The sequence below is a fragment of the Coturnix japonica genome, chromosome 10 (genome assembly GCF_054131305.1).
Source record: "Coturnix japonica strain WE chromosome 10, WE-NBRP24, whole genome shotgun sequence".
NCBI lineage: Eukaryota > Metazoa > Chordata > Aves > Galliformes > Phasianidae > Coturnix > Coturnix japonica.
In genome coordinates this window covers 2,875,068-2,885,480 of record NC_140672.1, presented here as the reverse complement: position 1 = coordinate 2,885,480, position 10,413 = coordinate 2,875,068, and positions in this window count along the sequence as shown.

Genomic DNA, 10,413 nt, shown 5'->3' with positions numbered 1-10,413 from the left:
TGGGATGGGATGGGATGGGATGGGATGGGATGGGATGGGATGGGATGGGATGGGATGGGATGGGATGGGATGGGATGGGATGGGATGGGATGGGATGGGGATGGGGTGGGATGGCAATGGAGATGGAGACAGAGATGATAGAGATGTGGGTGGGGTTGGGGCCACCTCTCTGCCTCTACCTGGAGCTGATAAGGGATACCCACACACAACCTGGTGCCTGCACACAGCTCACTGTGCTGAGTGAAGATGCAGAAAGAAAGAAAGATGGGGATGGCACAGACAACAGATCAGAGCAATAATCGTTAGCGAGGCTTCCTGTTTAACATCTCTTCCTGTTCTTCGCTCTCCTTTGCTCGTCTTTGCTTGAAAAAAGAAAGAAATAAATAAAGAACAAATCCAAGCACCAAAAGAGCAGCTTAGCAGGATGTGACTGTGCTTCATAGAGCCTAAATGCAGACAGCAATGCCAAGCAATGTCCTTAACTGCCCGGCTCCGCTTTGACTTTGCTGGGTCTCATCATCCTGCTGCAGGGTTCCCCCCATTGCAGCCCTATGAGACAAAACCATCCCTTTGTTCTGTCCCTGTTCCCACATCCCTGCCCTGATTCCCTCAGCTGAAGGACATTTGTTTTGTGTGGGGTTATTGCAGGGACACACGGGGTTAATCCCAGCCCTCTCTTTGCTGTTTTATCCTATTGCAGGCCCTGGGAGCCAAAGGGGAGCTGTGGTTGGGGTCTGGGTGGGCAGCACTCTGCTATAGGGTGACACATGGGATGCAGGATGGAGGCTGAGCCTTCAGGAAGGGCTGATTTGGGACCAGGGGGGGTTGTGCACTAACACAGCCCTGCAAATATCGGTGTTTGGAGAGCAAACAAACCCGCTGTGCTGCAGCAAAAGGAGATGATGCTCTGTGTAATGACAGCACTAAAGGGGCCCATCCTGCTGCCCCCTCCCATGGCTGGGGCAGCCAAAGCACTGAGCTCCATCCACTCATTGCCTGCTGTGTGCCATTGCACCACGTGCTCTGCTCCTTCTTGCTCCAGAGCTCTGGGATGTTCCCATTGAGTGCAGGGGATGCAGACACAAAAGTGCCCGGATCAGCTCTGCCATACAGGGACCAACCTGCACCAACCATTGCTTTGGGGTCTCCATCCTCCTCCCAACATCGGGGTGCCCTCATAGAACCAACCTTAGGGCTGAAGCACAGCCCAGCACCGTCACCCCTTTCTCTCCCTTTGGGAATCTCCTTAGGGATCCTATTTGCAGCGCTGCCGACAGCAGCCTCTCGTAGCCACCGGCAATGGGAGTCCTTGCTGCACCCCGACGCTGATGGACCCCGACAGCTCCATGCACACAAGGGCTATTTTTTCCCTCGCTGCCATTTGCAGAGCTGATCCTTTCCCTCTTTAACCTCTGCCAGGGTAAAACATCCATCTGGGAGCAGCATTGCAAGGGATGGGAGCAGCATTGCAAGGGATGGGAGCAGCATTGCAAGGGATGGGAGCAGCACTGCAAGGGATGGGAGCAGCATTGCAAGGGATGGGAGCAGCATTGCAAGGGATGGGAGCAGCATTGCAAGGGATGGGAGCAGCACTGCAAGGGATGGGAGCAGCTCTGCAAGGGATGGGAGCAGCATTGCAAGGGATGGGAGCAGCACTGCAAGGGATGGGAGCAGCATTGCAAGGGATGGGAGCAGCGCTGCAAGGGATGGGAGCAGCATTGCAAGGGATGGGAGCAGCATTGCAAGGGATGGGAGCAGCATTGCAAGGGATAGGAGCAGCATTGCAAGGGATGGGAGCAGCATTGCAAGGGATGGGAGCAGCATTGCAAGGGATGGGAGCAGCGTTGCAAGGGATGGGAGCAGCACTGCAAGGGATGGGAGCAGCGCTGCAAGGGATGGGAGCAGCTCTGCAAGGGATGGGAGCAGCATTGCAAGGGATGGGAGCAGCATTGCAAGGGATGGGAGCAGCATTGCAAGGGATAGGAGCAGCATTGCAAGGGATGGGAGCAGCACTGCAAGGGATGGGAGCAGCATTGCAAGGGATGGGAGCAGCATTGCAAGGGATGGGAGCAGCACTGCAAGGGATGGGAGCAGCATTGCAAGGGATGGGAGCAGCATTGCAAGGGATGGGAGCAGCACTGCAAGGGATGGGAGCAGCACTGAAAGGGATGGGAGCGGCATTGCAAGGGATGGGAACGGCATTGCAAGGGATGGGAGCAATGCATTGCAAGGGATGGGAGCAGCACTGCAAGGGATGGGAGCAGCATTGCAAGGGATGGGAGCAGCTCTGCAAGGGATGGGAGCAGCATTGCAAGGGATGGGAGCAGCACTGCAAGGGATGGGAGCAGCACTGCAAGGGATGGGAGCAGCATTGCAAGGGATGGGAGCAGCATTGCAAGGGATGGGAGCAATGCATGGCAAATCAGAGCCAGAGTGGTGCTGCAAAGCAGGTTTATTGCACGCGCATCTGAGCTCATTGAGGTCCCTCTGTGCAAGGATGGATGGAGGGTGAAGGAAAAGGAAAGGGGGGTTTTGCAGATGGATATAGAAGAGATGGGGGGGTTTGCAGGGGGTTTTGCAGATGGATATAGGGAAGAGATGGGGTTGCAGTGTTACAACACCAGGCAATGAAGAAATGAGGGTCCATTACGAGCTCCAGGCTGGGTTGTGTTGTGTCCCCCCCCTACATACACACACTGTGATGGGGAATGAGATTTCCATCCCTTCACTTGGATGCAGGGGGGGTTAATTGCCATGGATTGCATTGGGGCAGGGAGTGCTTGAGTGGATCTGACATAATCAAATGAAGCTTCCCATGCCTTTGCTGTTAGCAGGACGGGGCCGTGGCAGGAAGCAGCGTTGCATTCCCATAGATCAACGTGATGGTTTTGGGGGGGGTGAGCCCTGTGTAGGGGTTTCAATGGGATATAGGGGGGGCTCTGAGTGACCTCATGCAAAGTGCTGGGGGGGAGGTGAGCAAAGCAGCAGGTGATGATGCAGTAATGATGCATTGCAACCCCTGTGCAATAGGGACCAGCCTCACAGTGATGCAGACCCCCCCCTATAGAGCAGCATCATCCCCACCTGGACAAGAGATGCCCACAGCCATGCAATGATCCACATCCCCACATCCCTTTTATTGTCTGCCTTGCACTCGCAGCCCTGCTTGCTGTGTCAGCAGCGTATTTATAGCTGCATTGCTCCCTGCCACATCTGATCCCTACCTGCCCCTGCTGCGGGTGCTCACCTCCATCCCTCCCCTCTTTGCAACAGCAAAACACTCAGAGCAATGATTCTCATGGAGCAAATCCACCCCCTGTGCCCCTATCCTTGTTGCACGCAGTGTTTGCACGGCGCACATCTTGCTGCCATCCCTGCTAAGAGCAATGGGAACGCTGCAAGCAATCAGAGCCCTCTGCGAGCTGCAGATCCCACCAGCTCCGTGCAAACCTCACATGGGGAAGGAGCTGCAAAGCCCCCATTGCAAAACACAGCCAAGAAACTCCGCCCCACACCCCAAATCCCTCTTAGTTCTTTGTTTATAAGCCAAGTGCCAATAGCATAACACACATCAGCTGGGAAAGCAATGAGTTTCCCACTCTGAAATGCTCAGAGCTGGACGAGCATCCCCTGCAAAGCACATCCCCATGCATGCAATGTGGAAATGCTTTGCATTCAGGCTTCCCCTGCTGCATGCTGCATCCTGCCTTTGGAATGCAGCAGGCTGCATTTGGGAAGCCATGCAAACTGTTGCATGAAGTTTGCAATGCTGCATGCTGCATCCTGCCATTGCTTCCATTTGGGAAGCCGTGCAAACTGTTGCATGACGTTTGCAATGCTGCATGCTGCATCCTGCCATTGCTTCCATTTGGGAAGCAAACTGTTGCATGAAGTTCGCAATGCTGCATGCTGCATCCTGCCTTTGGAATGCGGCAGGCTGCATTTGGGAAGCCATGCAAACTGTTGCATGAAGTTTGCAATGTTGCATGCTGCATCCAGCCATTGCTTGGAACTCTTTGCATCTCTTTGCATCTCTTTGCAGCTCTTTGCAGCTCTTTGCATCTCTTTGCATCCCTTGCAGCTCTTCGCATCTCTTTGCATCTCTTTGCAGCTTCATTTCCCTTCCCAGCTTGAAAGACAAGCAAAAAAGCTCAATTCCCCCCCCTAAATCAGCCTTGCATGCTCTTAATACCCGACCTGGTGCTGCATATCCCTGCAGCCCCATAGCAAGGGCAGCAGCAGAGCCCTGCATGGCTCAGAGCAGCAGTGGGAGATGCGGACGCAGTTGACTTGCTCTGGGTAATATCTCCTGATGATTCGGCTGCCGCACGCTGAGGCTGCGGAGTAATCGAATTAGGCAAATGTTATGGGGGAAGAAATGGGCAGATAAGTAGCTTAAAGTGATCGAAATGACCTGGAGGTGGCCATGCAAATGGTCTGGATAATATCCTGTAATAACCCCGGCCAGGCAGCTGCTGGGAGATGGGATTCCAGTAATAGGGAGGCTATGGGGGTGGGGGGGGGTCACAGCTGTGGGGTGGGAGTGAGATGGGGGGGGGGGGGCAAAGCAGGATGACCCCATTGCCCTACATGGGAGCTAAGGAAGGGGTCAGGGTCAGGGTCAGGGTTGGAGTTGGGGTCATGATGAGGGTTGGGGTCAGGGTTAGGGTTGGGGTTGGGGTTGGGGTGAGAGAAAGGGTTGGGGTTGGGGTCAGGGTTGGGGTTGGGGTTAGAGTTGGGGTTGGGCTCAGGGTCAGGGTTGGGTATTGGGTTAAGGTTAGGGTTGGGGTTGGGGTCAGACACAGGGTTGGGCTCAGGGTCAGGGTTGGGGTTGGGGTCAGAGAAAGGGTTGGGGTTGGGGTTAGAGTTGGGGTTCGGGTTGGAGTCAGGGTCAGGGTCAGGGTTGGGTATGGGGTCAGGGTTGGGGTCAGAGTCAGGGTTAGGGTTGGGGTCAGACACAGGGTTGGGGTCGGGATCAGGGTTTGGTATGGGGTCAGGGTTCAGAGTCAGGGTTGGGGTTGGTCTCAGGGTCAGGGTTGAGGTATGGGGTCAGAGACAGGGTTGGGGTTGGGGTCAGGGTTGGGTATGGGATCAGGGTTGCTCTTGGGGTTGGGATCAGAGTCAGGTTTGGGGTTGGAGTCATGATCAGGGTTGGGGTCAGGGTTGGGATCAGGGTCAGGATTGGGGTCGGGGTTGTGTTTGGACTCAGGGTCAGGGTTGGGGTATGGGGTCAGGGTTGGAGTCAGGGTCAGGGTTGGGTATGGGGTCAGGGTTGGGGTTGGGGTTGGGGTCAGACACGGGGTTGGGGTCAGAGTCAGGGTTTGGTATGGGGTCAGGGTCAGGGTCAGGGTTGGGTTCAGACACAGGGTTGGGGTTGGGGTCAGGGTCAGGGTTGAGGTCAGGGTTGGGGTTGGGGTCAGAGTCAGGGTCAGGGTTGGGGTCAGGGTTGGGGGATGGGGTCAGGATTGGGGTCAGGTTCAGAATCAGGGTTGGTATGGGGTCATGGTTGGGGTCAGGGTCAGGGTTGGGTATGGGGTCAGGGTTGGGGTCAGGGTTGGGTATGGGGTCAGGGTTGAGGTCAGGGTCAGTGTTGGAGTCAGGGTTGGGGTTGGGGTATGGGGTCAGGGTTGGGGTTGGGCTCAGGGTCAGTGTTGGGGTTGGGGTCAGGGTGCTTCTCTTTGCCCACCCCAAGGATAACAAATAGAGTCAGGCTCAACCCAACACCTTCCATTCCCATCCTGGTACATCCAGGGCAGAGAGGATCAGCCAGGGATGGGACACACTGATACACAACTGGTATGGGGTTGGTATGGGATGGATAGGGGGCTGATATGGGATTGATACATGATCAATATGGGATTGGTATGGGATGGATAGGGGGCTGATATGGGATTGATACATGATCAATATGGGGTTGGTATGGGATGGGTAAGGGGCTGATATGGGATTGATACATGATCAATACGGGATTGCTATGGGATAGATAGGGGGCTGATATGGGATTGATACATGATCAATATGGGATTGGTATGGGATGGATAGGGGGCTGATATGGGATTGATACATGATCAATATGGAAATGGTATGGGATGAATAGGGGGCTGATATGGGATTAATACATGATAAATACGGGATTGCTATGGGATGCATAGGCGGCTGATATGGGATTGATACATGATCAATATGGGATTGCTATGGGATAGATAGGGGGCTGATATGGGATTGATACATGATCAATATGGGATTGGTATGGGATAGATAGGGGGCTGATATGGGATTGATACATGATCAATATGGGGTTGGTATGGGATGGGTAAGGGGCTGATATGGGATTGATACATGATCAATACGGGATTGCTATGGGATAGATAGGGGGCTGATATGGGATTGATACTTGATCAATATGGGATTGATAGGGAGTTGAAATGAGATTGATACAGGATTGATACGGGATCAATATGTGATCGCTTTGGGATTGATATAGTATTGATATAGGATATAGGATTGATATAGGATTGATATCCTATTCCTGGGGGGGATGGAGGGGAAGGGAAGGGGAATGGGGGTGGGAAAGGGGGGGAGACCCTGAGTTCTGCTCTGGGTTTCTGCATGCAGGAGTCATAAGAGTTAATGGAGGGGCTTCGTTGCACTGGGGTCAGGTGGTGTTTTCCTATCAGAGGAAGCAAAACATGATGGATACCCGAAGCCACGCGCACTATAAAAGCACCACCCCAAATTGAGTTCCCCCATAGCAAAGGCATAAATGATGTATAATCCACTCTGCTCAGGGGAAGCGGCTCCTGAAAGAGATTGAGTCTGACAGCCCAATAAATGTCAGCTCTGACGGCCCCGGCTCCACAATGAATCCTCCAAACTTTAATTGGAGACATGATGCTCCCATTACCCAGCACAGGAAACCCCACCTCCCCGCCTTGGGTTTCTCCATTGATAAAATCAGTGGCCCTATAAGTCTCACTGATGGTAAATGGGGGCTGGGGGCTCTGAGCATCATTGGTGAGGCTGTTTGATGCCTTGGGGAGGGAGAGGAGGGAGGGGAGGAAGAGGGGGATGAAGGTGAGGAGGATGAGGAGGGAGAGGAGGGAGAATGGGGATGAATAGGGGAGAGAGGAGGAAGAGGAGGATGGGGAGGAAGGAGGGAGATGAAGAGGAATATGAGGGAGGAGGATGGGGAGGGAGAGGGGGGAGAAGAGAATGGGGATGAATAGGGGAGAGAGGAGGAAGAGGAGGATGGGGAGGAAGGAGGGAGATGAAGATGAGGAGAAATATAAGGGAGGAGGATGGGGAGGAAGAGGAGAGAGGGGAGGAAGAGGGGAAGGGACAGGAGGGAGAAGATGAGGAGGATGGGGAGGGAGAGGAGGGAGAATGGGGAACAATAGGAAGGAGGAAGAGGAGGATGAGGAGGGAGAGGTGGAGGAGGAGGATGAAGAAGAAAAGGATGAGGAAGAAGAGGAGGGAGAGGAGGGAGAATGGGGAAGAATAGGAGGGAGGAAGAGGAGGATGAGGAGGAAAGAGGGAAAAGATGAGAAGGAATATGAGGGAGGAGGATGGGGAGGGAGAGGTGGAGGGGGATGAAGAAGAAGAGAAGGATGAGGAAGAAGAGGAGGGAGAGGAAGATGATGAGGAAGAGGAGGATGAGGATGATGATGAGGATGGGGAGGGAGAGGAGGGAGAAGAGGATGGGGAAGAATAGGAGAGAGGGGAGGAAGAGGAGGATGAGGAGGAAGGAGGGAGAAGAAGGTGAGGAGGGATATGAGGGAGGAGGATGGGGAGGGAGAGGTGGAGGAGGATGAAGAAGAAGAGAAGGATGAGGATGCAGTGCAGGGATGCACAGCAGGGATGCACAGGAGGGATGCACGGCCACACTGGTGCTGTTGCACAGCAGGGATGCACAGCCATGCAGAGCAATGAGAAGGCCAAAGGGATGCAGTGTTATCCTGCCCCCACAGCATGGGCTGCAAGGACACCACGTGTCCCCGAGCTGATGCTGTGCAGCAGTGCATGGGAGCCGCTGCACTGCTGGAGGCTGCAGCCTGCACGGTGCATGCACAAAGAAGCAGCAAACAAGAGAGAGGAACCCTGGCTTGTTGAGGCCATTAATGAACCCACAGCACTTTCTGCAACAGTCCCCATTGCTCTCCTGCAAAGCCCTGGCCCCGCTCCAGCCGCACTAATTACATTCTGCCTCCAAGATCTCCCCTTGAATTTGTGATCAGGGTGGGAGGGAGGAACAGCAGGGCAAGGAGGAGGGAACAGCAAAGGGGGGGGGATGGTTTGGGGGTGCTGTGGGGCTGTTGGGATGCTGGGGGGTAAAGGGGGGGGACACTATAGGAGGGGTTGGGATGCTGAGAGCTGTCAGGATGCTGTCCCTTCTCCTTGTACCTAAAGCTTAATGCCATGAGCCCCAACCAGCCCTGAGCCCCACAGATGCTCCATAGGGATAAATAAGCTTCATGACAAGAGATGCAGGACCCCAACCCAGAAGCTGGGGCAGGGATACAGTGCTGTCCCTTCTCCTTGCCCCCAAAGCTCCATGCATTGAGCCCCAACAGGCCTTAGCCCCACAGATGCTCCATAGGGATAAATAATCCCCATGGAAAATGATGCAAGACCCCAACCCAGAAGCTGAGAGGGGGGTGGGGGGATACAGTGCTGTCCCTTCTCCTTGCCCCCAAAGCTCCATGCATTGAGCCCCAACAGGCCTAAGCCCCACAGATGCTCCATAGGGATATATAATCTTCCTGGATAGAGATGCAGGACCCCAACCCAGAAGCTGAAGGGGGGGTAATACAGTGCTGTCCCTTCTCCTTGTACCTAAAGCTTAATGCCCTGAACCCCAAACAGCCCTGAGCCCCACAGATGCTCCATAGGGATATATAATTCCCATGGAAAGAGATGCAGGACCCCAACCCAGAAGCTGGGGGAGGGATACTCTCTCTTCTTGCCCCCAAAGCTCCATGCATTGAGCCCCAAGCAGCCCTGAGCCCCACAGATGCTCCATAGGGATAAATAATCTTCCTGGATAGAGACCCAGAAGTTAGGGGGGGATACAGCTCCTATGGGGGGGATACAGCCCTATCCCCCCACAGCCAGCCCTGCTCAGCATGCAGAGCTGCTCCGCCGGTGACAGGTTGATGCAAGATGACTTATATAAGGCGTGTGGAACCGGAGTCAGCAGTAATGAGAGGCTCGTGAAATCTTGCACCGATCTGTGTCAGCGCCCTAATCGCAGGCGACAGCCGGGCTCTGCGGCTGCTTGGGGATGATAATATTAATGTCAGGAAGCATCAAGCGGAGGATGCGCCTTTCAAAGGGGGGATTACACTCCTCGGGGAAGAAAAGGAAACAGCCCTCAGCTTTGCTGCTGGATCCTGGGGGTTGGCAGGAGATATGGGGAGGGGGGGGATGTGAGGTTTGCACCAGCAGCGTGTGTGTGTGTGTGCATGGGCAGGGGGAGCAGGGAGGTGGTGTGAGCATTGCTGCACGTGCAGTGGTGTGCATTTCATTGCTTGCTACTGATTCACCCTGTGTCCCATGCCCTGCTGCTGCTCCACCCTGCATCCCATCCCATCCCATCCCATCCCATCCCATCCCATCCCATCCCATCCCATCCATCCCATCCCATCCATCCCATCCCATCCCATCCATCTCATCCCATCCCATTCCATCCAATCTATCCCATCCCATCCCATCCATCCCATCCCATCCCATCCCATTCCATCCATCCCATCCCATCTCAACCCATCCCATCCCATCCCATCCCATCCCATCCCATCCCATCCTCTGCTGCTGCTCCATCCTACATCCCATCCTCTGTTCCTTCTCCACCCTGCATCTCAACCCATGCTGCTGCTGCTCCACCCTGCATCCCATCCCATTCCATTCCCTGCTGCTGCTCCATCCCATCCTGCATCTCATCCTCTGTTCCTTCTCCACCCTACATCCCCAACCCCTGTTGCTGCTCCACCCTGCATCTCATCCCATCCCATCTTATCCATCCCATCCCATCTTATCCATCCCATCCCATCCCATCCCATCCCATCCCATCCCATCCCATCCCATCCATCCCATCCTCTGCTGCTGCTCCATCCTTCATCCCATCCTCTGTTCCTTCTCCACCATGCATCCAAACCCCTGCTGCTGCTCCACCCTGCATCCCATCCCATCCCATCCCATAATATCCCATCCCATCCCCATTCCATCCTCATCCCATCCCTATCCCCATCCATCCCCACCCTACCCCCATCCCATCAGATCCCATGACCCGACCCATCCCATCCCATCCTCATCCCCATCCCTATCCCTATGCCCATCCCATCCCCACCCTACCCCCATCCCATCAGATCCTATAACCCATCCCATCCATCCCATCCCATCCCATCCCATCCCCATCCC